The following is an 11,149-nucleotide window of genomic DNA, read 5'->3' on the forward strand; positions in this document are numbered from 1 at the left end:
TACATCATCAAATGATAGGTGTATGTATGTGTGTGCTTGATGCAATTAAGCTTGAAGTATGGAGATGGTAAAGAGCTGGCTTTTGCATGCAGAAGGAATGCTCAGGAGGGCCAATTCTTCCTTACATAAATTAAAATACTGTCACTGCCTTAGAACATTGTATGTAAAAAGCAGATTAAATTCTAAGTGAAGAAAATTGTAGGTCTTCACCAGAAAAAAAAAAAAAAAAACTTATAGACAAGGTGTCAATAAAAAAGAACAACTTGGGTTATATACTTCACAGAATCACAGAATGGTTGAGGTTGGAAGGGACCTCTAGAGGTCATCTGGTCCAACTCCCCTTCTCAAGCAGGGCCACCTGCAGCCAGTTGCCCAAAACCATGATACATGTTACCATACTTAACCTATGCACCTAAATTAATGTTATTTTCCAAAGCAGACAACTTCAGAAGGTAGGATATTCAGTTCAGTGCTCACAACTGAAGTTGTAAACTTGTAGATCCATTCTCATTCCCCAAAGCTTTTGATTTTATAGTACAGTGTATGTTGTTTTATTGGTGTCATTATTACTCCTGCTTCTTGACTGATTCATCATCAGCAGTAGCTACAGCAGATGTATTTCTGTAACTAACAACTCTAGTCACTCCTGGTGTTTTAAGCAGATTATCATCTAACTTGGACAGTTAGTGGATCCAAAGCAATGATAGCTAAAAAGAAACCTAGAACCAAGGTCAGGTCCAGATAGGTTGGATTCCCCAAAGGTAATTAGGAACCTAGCTTCTAATAAGATCTGAATCCCATTCATGTTTTTTTTATGTATAACTTATTTTCAGTGACTTTCAGGTGCCAGGACTCAACAGTGGCCCTGCCCAGGCTCCTCTAGGGCCTTCCCCCATGCTGCTGATGGCCCAAAACCTTATTTCAACCTCCCAGGACCACCATTCCACAGTGGCACTGAAGGATGCTATCCTAGCCTGGCCTTGGCTTGTCCCTGTCCCCAGAAAGGTGTCTGATGCCCTGGGCTGGGGGTCCCCCTGGCCACCCTGCTCCCTCACCCTGGGGCAGTGGGACAGGCTCCGGCTGGTGAGGCCCCACCCTGCAGGCCGTGGTGTCCACTTGGCTCCCCATCCCTAAGGGAGCAGCTGGACCTGGCTCTGCCATGACAACTGGGCATCTAAATCTCATCATTATGACTGCCATAATTAAAACAAATAAAGCAAGTAATACCTACAGCAATTATTTACCACAACCAGCACCTATGCTTGGAAGAAGTCAATAGAAACACTACGTTCTTTGTCTTAAATTTTGCTGTAGAGATTTTAGTTTGTTCCAAACCTCTGGGAGCCGTACTCTTGCATAGGAATATATGGCCTGTCTCCTTTGAGAACCTTCCATACCCTCACAGATTCTTGCAAACTGTATGGTTTCTTCTACGAAGCTCTGTAAGAAAAATAATAAAGCTGGCACTTAAACAAAGAAGTTCAGTCTACTGAATTCTGTATGACACTACTGCAGAGACTCACAAAGTCACACTGTTCTTACTTAGTTTTTCAAAAATATCAGTCAACATTCATCTAAGAAGTTGAAAAAACTCAGCCTCTACAATTAGGAACAAAGCAATGTGTTGTCTACCAGGCGAAAAGAAAGAGCAATAAAAAAGATTTGTTTAACATTGATAAATATATGATAACAACAGGCATTGTCTCTCTTGTGCTTGGATAATCGTAAAAGATGATGAAACAGCTGGATTACCTTTTAATTTTCCTCAGTGAACTGAACTTTGAGAGCAGTCACTAAAATATTAGTAAGATAATACAGGAAGGCTTGCACTGTCACTACCCCAAGCTATTATTTTTATGTGCCTTGAAAATGTTGTATTTGGTTCCCCAAGGGTAGCATGCATGTAAAACCATAACGCATTTTTGAGGAAAACATTTCATGCATGAAAAATGTATTCAGATCTTCCAAAACTACTGGTTTTGGAAATCCTGAAAAAAATAGTTAAGCATATACTCAGAGTAATTCTATGTACAAGAATCTTGTGCATCTCTTTGTTGTTAGCCCTGCAACGCTGGCAGACTTCCATATTCTATAGTTTGTTATACTGCTATCTGGAGAGCCTTTCCTTGGAGAAATGACGGCAGTAGGAAGAACAGGAATTTAAGAATGAGAAAAGAAACATAATGAGCTTAGAGGTCAGTTGAAAATGGAAGAGATGTAGATAAGGTCTACACCAAGCAATTCAAATCTTACAATAAATACAAGTTGGGAACAAAAATTAATGGGAAAAAAAAAAAAACACTGGGGACCGAAGGTTCTGGATCAGGGCATAGACAACTGCAGGTAGCTGAAGAGAGGATTTTAAGAACTGCGAAAACACACATGGCGATAACCCACGATAACCCACTTGAGACTGAGTGAGCCCTTTGAACACGCTCTGTATGGCACTGATGAATGTAAGAGGCAGCTTTGGCTAAGCCCAGGAATGTCCGGATGTTTTAGGTACAGCTTGGTTTAGTGCATAGTACATTCACAAACTAGTTTGCTGCTCGTAATCTTCCCTGAGTAGACAAACCCTTCCAAACTGATCAGCAGGCAACACAAAGGAATCTTAGCACAAGTATAATTTAATGTAGGTAGGGAAGAGAATGAATATTCCCAACAACTGCATATGTGGCTGTCAACCTGTGTTGCCTCAGAAATGGGATACCACAAATACACAACAGATTTTCAACAACACTGTCCACCATATTGGACTCAAGGGGATTTGGCTTGAAAATATATATGCAATAAATATTTTGTATGTGGGATGCTCATATTGTCCCACAGGCTCTGAGTTACTGGCAGTGAGCAGAACTAGAAGTATAAATGCAAGAGATCCTTTCGAAATTTCACATGAAAAATAATGTTGATATGCACTGTGAAAAAAGTCAGAGAGAGGCTGAAATGTTTCAGGAGCTATCCTACTATGAAGGATGAAAAGTGGCACAGATACAGGAGATCCCCATAGTACAATCCAAATTCAAATTATTTGTCATGATTCATGGATTTAGCAGTTAAATCAACCTAGCTACTTCCTAAAATTCTAACCCCTTTATAAAAATGGAGAAGAAAAAATATGCTATAAAATATTAGGATGAACTTGAAACAAAGTACAGTTCTTCCACTGATTTCGTGTTAGTAACACGCATAAGTGTTGGTGGGTGGCCCTTACAAGAGGATGGGTAGAACAAAAGTGACAATAGGGTAGAAAAATAAAACTGCCGGAAAAACTTTTTTAAAGAACTATTTACACAGAGGAGAGACAAGGAAAGGGAAAGACTGAAGCTGTTTACAGACAATGGCATAAGCTAGACAATTTTGAAATATAGACCAATTATATTAAATTTTCTCATAAGAAACTCAAATCCTGGTGCATACATAATGAACCATGATGACTGGATGGGCTTGAATTTACGCTGAGTGCTTTAAAAGTAAGAGTAAAAATCAAACTAGGATTTCCATTCTGTTTCATTTGATGCAATGACCAACCGATAAGTCAGACAAACAATACCTTTGCCTGAGTGCTCCCCATGTTTATAGGGTCAGAAATAACAGCGAGCCCGATTAAAGACATTTCCGTCGTTGGGATTTGAATCAGGCCCAGCATACGTCACTAGAGATCCTGCAAAGTCTTTGCCAGAACCACGAAGGACTGGAGTCATTCCATAGCTCTGTTCTGACATTTCTGAGGTTGGGCAATGCCTCACTATCTGCTAAATATCATGCAGATTAGCAGTACAGTGGCTTGTCACACTGGCTTTCACAATAAATAAAGCACCAGTAAAGATAACAAATTAATCGACACTGCAGTCAACCGAACTTTTCATGGCCCAGTTACACAAAGCACTAGCGTAACTTGTAAGCACAAGGGAAGGGTGAGAACAGCTTAAGGACCAAAGGGTAGAAAGACACTGTAACAGCCCCAGCTTATGTTGGTTTATTCTGTCAGTAAACAGACCCCAAATTAAACCAGCATAAATGAACCAGGCAGACTAGCCTTATGGAGAATAATTTTACTCTCATTTATTTCAGCTCAGTTTAGTGGCTCCACGAAGCCAGAGAAGAGGCACAGAAAACACAACGTCTGACTCTACTCTTGCTCATCTTGTTAGGAGTTAAATTTGATCTAAATAGGTGTCAGAGCACCATGACATCTTTACAGCCTTCATAGCAGCTGGCTCCAAGGAGGCTAGTATGTCCACAGTGTACTGGATTCAGTGTCCCTGAATGTTTTATGCCTGGGTATAATCATACATACCCCCTTGGCCTTTCAGCTTAGACCTGTACAAAGGCATTATTATTGCTATACAGAATTTATCTTACCTGTTAGGGTCTTAGACACAACTTGTACTTTTCATGTTGTTGACTGAGAGTCAGCATCCGGGCTGTTCTGGTTGTCTGTCTTTTGCAAATAATTAATGGCAAGTTTATAGCAGAAATTCTTCTTGTTAGCCCCTAAGGGGAAGAGAAGGAAAGAATCAGACACTTTAACTATCTTTTAAAGTCGGTACACAGTCTCAGCTAATTCTCTAGGCACCTCTAGAGCCCGTAGTCCTCTTGGCAAAGTGGGCCACTCTTTCTAAGGGACATGTGGTGGGTGAGATGCATCTATCTCCTAGCAGTGCCTATCTTCACAGTCTAGTTTAGCGTAGACTTTCTGCTTAGACAAGGCATCTAGTTTTGAGGCAGCTGGTTTTAGGTAACATGAATGCTATCTTTCTGGTCATGGTACTTCACGTGATAAAACTGGAATACACCAAAATAAATTGATACAATACTTACTTGAGAACACTGGAGGGAGCTCACAGAAAGAGACAAGAAGAAAAGGTGGCAAGAAAGAAAAGATGTTCTAGTTATGCGAGAATTTACATTAGTATCTACACTTATAGGTTGTCTGTCATTTCAATCCATGTACAAGTGTAGTAAAGAGGTATTTTTGTTAATATTAAATGCTAGTAATTTTTATTGTATTTGTATCCTGGCGTCAGTGTAACTTTCTATTTTGAACATGTATATTTAGAAAACACCCATAATGGGCGTTTTCTTTTTCATTTAAATTGATGTTTATGTGGGTTCTCTTGTTTCTGTTCACTTGGCTTCATTCTCTGCAGTCTGATATTTAATCTAAAATGGGGGGAGAGAGACTTTGGCAAACTGTAGTTATACATCCCTTAGGAAAATACCATCATCTTCAGTGAACACAATATAATGAGGAGGTGTCCTATTACATAATTGAGGAGGCATTGTCTTTTATATGCATTCTGGTTCACTTTTCACACTAAATTAATCTTAATAAGCATCTGCTTTGAGTAAAGAAAGTTTTGTGATATTTCAACCATGACCTCTCTGGAAGTCCAAATGATTTCACTTTACATTTCAGACTGGAGCATTCTTTTGAAACATTTCCCTTTACTGTATGATAATCAGTGTGCTAACATGAGCTGATTAATCCCATCAGTCTAACACTGATACCACAGTTTTTGTGCCCTTTCACCAATAACCTGATGGCTGCAAAATCACTGGCTTCTTAAATGAATCCAGGGCAATCCTACAGATTATGTTATATGGGAGGTCAAACTTGATGATCACAGTGGTCCCCTCTGGCTTTATAATCTATGAATCTGTAACTCAAACTGGAAGAAATACAAATAACTGCGCAATAGAAGTAACTGAAGAAATAAAACCAGCTACTTTTAAGATAGAGTTTGATGTATTTATGAAAAGGACTACATGAGCTGGCCGCCTGCAATAGCTGGAGCATGGATTTGGTGGCCCTGCAGTCCACTTCCACATCTATTTTACTGCTTCAGCTGCTCATCAGCTTGCTCTCATTTTTAGTATTTATTTTAAAACAGTTTTTGATACAGTAACTAGGATAACAAATTAAAGATGGATTTTAGCTTTTTAAAGAAAGGCTCTCTTTCATTTCAGATGACAGACTGAATTGAGGCCTATGAATAATGCTTGTGTTGACCTGCCAGAATATGTCTTAGCAGCGATGAATTCTCAAATACCCAGGCTGAGCTTATTCATTTTGAATTCAATGAGAAGGAAGGCAATACAGCCCAGTGCTTAATCAGGCTGCATTTTAACATCAGTGATCGTATACTGTGCTTTTAAAAAAATAAATAAATAAAAAGATTTTGGAAAAGCTACATTTGATTTTGTGTGACTTTTGCTATATAGTTGATTTGCTTAAAATTATGCTACCCTACTGCATGTATTAAAGAAAATGTTCAAAATTTGCTGCAAAGTTGCACAGTTCTCTTCTGCCCCAGTGGTTTGCAAGACTTAACAGAGCTGTAGCTCAGAGAAGAGTTGGACTGGATGAATATGGGAAATGGAGACATTTCCAAGAAAAGTAGGAAGTGGGTTTGGTAATTTATTCAGTAGCACCCGGAAGATCTGGTCCAATTAAAATCATTGGTAAAATTTATACTGGCTCAGAGGGAGTAAACAGAGGACTAGCTATTTTTAAAACAAGCTTCTTTCCTACTCTGGAGATATGTCTCAGATGACACAAAAAGAGATTCCAGTTCCTGTTTGTCATTACCAGTTTCACTGCAATTGTTAATAGGGTTGAGACTGGAAAAAGGATTGTACACCATCATGCCTTGGCCAAAATTCATCTCCAGTAACTGTATTGAACCATCTTAATGTCTTCCTGTGGTTTCCATTATTGATCATGTTGCTAGGTTTTATTGCCCTTGCTGTGTTTTCCTCCAGATGTACTGCCTTTTGCTGGCAAGTGACTAGTTCCCGATAAACTTTTGCTACCTCGCGGTAAGTTTTAGGGGATTCTTTAGGTATTTGTAAAACACTTGGAGCTACTTGTTTGAAACAGAGCTTGGAGATACTGGTTCAAACCCACTCTTGCTGTAGATCTCAATATGTAAATCAAAAGCTTAACACAAGAGCATACCTAATTTATGTTCTTTTATAAACTTTCCAGTCTTTTCCTCTTCTGCTTTTCTCTTGCTCTAATATGAAGTATTTATTCTTTATATTCTTTATTTATTTATTTTAAATTATGTTTATCTTCTAATTTATTTATGTATATAAATGGTATTTTCTTAAGGGATGTGTAACTACAGTTTGCCAAAGTCACTCTCCCCCATTTAGATTAAATATCAGCCTGCAGAGAATGAAGCCATAGGCTGGCCCTGGCAGCCTTTGCCCATGTGCTGCCACTGCCACTTGTGTGGCTGCCCAGTCAGCCAGATTACCTTGTATATTTTGTTGGGTTATGCTTCCAGCAGATTGGCTTGCTCTTGATCTCTTGAGTGCCAGCATAAATAATGCAGTGAGAGTTCATAAACAGAAGGAAGTTAGGATTCCCTTTTTTCAGCAATGACCCAATGTAAGAGTGGCATGAACTGATGGAAAAACCACACTTGTGATTTTCAAAGATGTCTAGCAATTATGGCTGCCCCTGCTTCTAAGTATAAAATTTAAGACATTTTTAGGATGTGCTAAACCCAAAATCTATTGATAGCCATATCTTTTTAAGGTGCTTAAACTGAGCTCATCCAAAAATAAAATTATTTTGAAAATCATAGTTTTAATTCCCTTTCTTAGGGCTTTACATGTAGGGAAATCTATCAGACAGATTATTTGATTGGTATCTGAGCACGAGAAAACCTCTGTGAATACAAGGTATAATAACAGGAGATATATCAAAATAGTAAACTCATATCCTAGGGTTAATATCAACTGAGTGGATTTCAGAGATACATTAAAAGTCTTATTTGCTTTGTTTTAAAAGCAGTTAGTAAATTCCTTGCAGTACATCATGTCACATGGATTTTAACATCCCCAGCTACAATCCAAATTTTGGACCAAGTTTACTTGAGTGGACATCAGCTATCATGCATCACCAAACCCAGTTATTCTGTTCATTGTCCCTTTCCATTTCCCACCCAGAGTTGCCCACAGCATACTTGCTTAAGCTTGCAACCACAATTTATATGTCAACACTTTTCCATTAACTAATCATGAATTATCAGCTTCATGTCTATAGGTCTGAGCACAGGTAAGCTTTCCCTTTCTTCAACACACTTTAGAGCTCCAGTGGAGTTCTTGACTGTGATTGTAAGTGATAAGATATGCAATGATAGCAATATTTTGTGCTTGAAAGGACATATTTAGACTTGTATGCTTGTAATTACATTTGTGTTTAACTAAATTAGCATGAACTTCTGGTATGCATATAGTCCTATGCATATGCATATGAAGTTATTCAGTGATATTTAAAAAAAATACTAGTTACTTTATTACTTAAAATCTAGTTTAAATCATATGAACTATAAATGGGTATGATTTTAAAGGAATATTATCTGTAGAAGAAATCTAACTGTGAGCTAGAATTTTCCATGGAGAAGAATATTAGTTTAGTGTAGCTGAGGTGTTCTTTCCCAGCTGATTTCCCAGGTAAGAATAAAGATGAAGCTCAAAACTACTCAGAAAACCCACAGTAGCATTGTTAGAGAAGATTAGTTCTCATTAGTTCTTTGCAGGCAGAGATGAAGGGGCTGTGGGCCTGTTGGGAACAAGCCCACAGCCTCACTGCATGGAAAACTCTGTGTCCTTCACAGCTGCCACTGAGGTAACCCTGAAGAGCTGTAGGGCTACTGTGGGACTGACAGCATAGCAGTAGAGGACATGTGGAGTTGGACATAGGAGTTGGACTCGATCCTTGTGGATCCCTTCCAACTCAGATATTCTGTGATTCCATGTGCTTCCAGCTTTATGAATTCAGAAACTGTAGGTATTCTGTATGATGGCCGGCAGCATACGAGCACTGGTGAACACAAGTCTCTGGAGCCCATTCGTGAAGTCAATTTTTTTTACCAAAAGAACCAAACTATCTTCTTATTGTGAATTCAGTTTCAGACAGTGTTCATTGGGCTAATTACAGATACTAAATGTAGCACAGATCATGAAGACATAGGTCTACATGAACATACAGAAAATATTACTCGGCATCACTTATTAGAGAACACTACCTAAAAATGAAAATAAAAATACAGTCAGAGAACTCTAAAACCTTTCCAGTTGTACTTCTGTTATATTCATATATAAACTCGAAAAAAAAAAAAAAGTTATCTTTTCTGTCTATTCATATCTTAAAGATTGCAATTTTCTCACTGATTTGAAGGTAGGAAGCAAGGCAGATGTAAAGCTGGTGAAAATATGTAAATCTGACTCTGGTTTTATCCCAAAAGGGCATAATTCTGTGGTCTTTTTTAAAGGCAGAAATAATCTTACTTTTTATTTCAGTGGATTTGTTTGCTTTTAGGACAAGTTTGTTGTTCTGTTTCTCATTCATTTTCTTTCAGTAATTCGTTATTTGCATGACAGGTTTTACAAGCAAAATAGTTGACTGCAAAATATTAGAGACCTCTGACAGCTTCTTATTAAAGCAGTGTCAAATCCTGAAGTCCTTGGTAAGCTTTTTCACTACGTTTCTGTCCCTGACTTAGTGACTCAGTAAAAAATAGTTTTAAGAAAGTAAATACAGATTTTAGCATTTGGTCCCAAAATATTTTTTTTTTAATTGTGAAGTCTAAATTGCTAAAGCTGTTAACCAGTCCACTTATACACATTCATATGTTTCATTTATACCTTGAAGTCAAATTGCTGCAATCCTACAGATGAGCAGTCTTTGTGTGAGATGATTTTTAAATCATGTCCGGTCAGTCCGTGGCAAAAGTTAGCTAAATTGGCAAAGGATTGTTAAATCAAGACCCCCCTTTTACAGAGACTGTTGTATTCCTACAAGCATGGTCATAGCTTATCTGTTCACACTTGACTGAATTTATGACAGTTTAACTACTTTGAAAAGAAAATGTTATAATAACTGCACCCAGACTAAGGGATTATAACAAATTTATTTGTCTTCTTGTTTGTTTGTTGCTGCTTTTTAAAAGTTACTGATTTGGTCAAATTGTTGGGTGCAAAACCTGAGTGTAGATCAGGCGTCGGATCATGCTCTTATTAGCAAACCAAACACTGGTTTTGTTTTTGTTGCTGACGTTGTTTGTTTTCATTGCTGTCTGAATGAGCCTTTTATGGTCTCTGCCTTTGCCTGGCTGACTGCACCCGATTGTATTTAATTACATTTATTCGGTAGTTTTAGCCGGGATCCCCGGCCATTACCCATCAAGTCCAATCACTATTATTTAAATCCAGCGACTCAGAATCAGAGAATTTATCTTTTGCACAGTTATTGCCTAAACATCCAGCATGAACATGCAGGGATCTGGAGGACTTGTTCTGACTGTGCTGATTAAAGGCAAAGAGCAAGATGGATGGAGTCGGTTGTGATCAGCAGGCTGCAGCGTCCTGCTGGGCTCCAGTCTCTGCCATTGTGCTGGCCTCTGGGTACCAGACTCGCCATGGTCCTCCCAGCTCCAAAAGGAAAGCTGGCTTTGTTTGCCTGTAAGCATCTGCAAACTGTTCTGACACATGATCTACCCTCTCAGCAAGGCCACTCATTAGGCTGATTATCACTTCAAAGTTTGTATTATCATCCATCTCTAAAGGCAATTAGGAATGGGTGGCTTTGAGTATCAGACACTGGGTGACACTAAGTGACTCATCTTTATTGATTCTTTTGTGAGCAGAGACAGTGATTGAGATGATAGGATTGCAGCCTACCTGCCCCTTTGACTGGTAAATACTGAAGAAAAACGGTGTGTAATTAACTGACAGTTAATATAGGTTCTGTTTAGTGTTCAGAAAGCACAATAGTGGAAGCTGCCCAAAAGGAACAAAGTAATGAAACTCCTTTGACAAGTTAAACTCTAAAGCCAACTGTGTAATTATCTGACAGTTAAAGGGGGGAGGGGAGGACTTCGTTTAGTATTTATGAGACCAAAGGAATTCCCGCGCCCGAACAATGGGGACAGTTACCGACAATAATCATAACAGCTACACAAAATATTTATTTGTGCAAGTCCGGCTTTCATGCGACCTCTGGTTGGCTTCAGGCTCGGAGGCGGCCCGACAGCCCAGCACCGCAGTGCCGGCCCTGCGGCTCCCGCCCGCTTGGGAGTGAGTACAGGGCCGGGGCCGGGGCCTCACCCGCACTGCCGGGCCTGCGGCC

The 11,149-nt window shown here is 39.0% G+C and overlaps 1 long non-coding RNA gene across 1 annotated transcript; it reads right to left on the minus strand.

Annotated features, from left to right (window-relative positions):
* Positions 1 to 1,259: 1,259 nt before the first annotated feature.
* LOC310899065 lies at positions 1,260 to 10,662 on the minus strand. The gene is made up of 3 exons (XR_014583961.1): positions 9,667 to 10,662; positions 4,366 to 4,497; positions 1,260 to 1,440 (listed from the first exon to the last, which is right to left on the minus strand). It is a non-coding gene; the product is annotated as an uncharacterized lncRNA (long non-coding RNA).
* Positions 10,663 to 11,149: the final 487 nt, after the last annotated feature.

Source organism: Anser anser (assembly GCF_964211835.1).
Source record: "Anser anser genome assembly, chromosome: 4".
Taxonomy (NCBI): domain Eukaryota; kingdom Metazoa; phylum Chordata; class Aves; order Anseriformes; family Anatidae; genus Anser; species Anser anser.